This window comes from Cynara cardunculus (assembly GCF_001531365.2).
Source record: "Cynara cardunculus var. scolymus isolate 2C chromosome LG 11, CcrdV1, whole genome shotgun sequence".
In the NCBI taxonomy this organism is placed as follows: domain Eukaryota; kingdom Viridiplantae; phylum Streptophyta; class Magnoliopsida; order Asterales; family Asteraceae; genus Cynara; species Cynara cardunculus.
Window position 1 is genome coordinate 5,209,284 of NC_037538.1, and position 788 is coordinate 5,210,071.

Sequence of the window (788 nt, forward strand, 5' to 3'; positions counted from 1 at the left end):
ATCGACAGAGACAAAGAATAAAATAGAACATTAAAATTAAAATGTATCTCGCTGCATTGCGTGAGTACCATTCAACACCCATTTTAGACGTTTAAGTAATGATCTTTATTTACTAAATATTTGTTTTGGGTTTTTGTAACAATAAACATTTAAATTAATAAAATTTAACCGACAAAATAAAATGAAAGCCATAAAAATGTTATAAAAATTGTAAGAGTCGATCTAAAAATATTATTTTACAAAAGAACGATTTTTTAATATATTGTTTCAGATATATGTATTTCATAACATGATAATTTCAAATTTACTTGTGTTTATCATGTGAATATTTTTATGTATTTTTTTTCATTTCAACATATGAACAAAAAAAAGTTTCAGATGTAATTCTTTTCACAATATTTTATATCATAGTTTTTAATGAAAAAAATATAATGTAAAAAATTATTTTTATGTCATTTCTCACGGTTTATAAGGTTTTAACTTGATTTGTGTTAATTAAATACACATATATATATTTCGGTTATACTAGAAACATATTCGTGCAAATACAATGAGATACATCTCGATTTTAAAGTTCTGTTTTATTATTTGTCTCCATGGATGTTATAATATGATTTTATGTGGTTTTGAAAAAACAGTAACATTTTTGTTTTTGAATAAAATATAACTTTTAAAATATCATAAAATTTAAAAATATATATATATATATCGATATTAATACCAAATTAATTATTTAAAAGTTCTCGTTCTTTTGTATATATTCAATATTTTTATTATAATTTAATTTA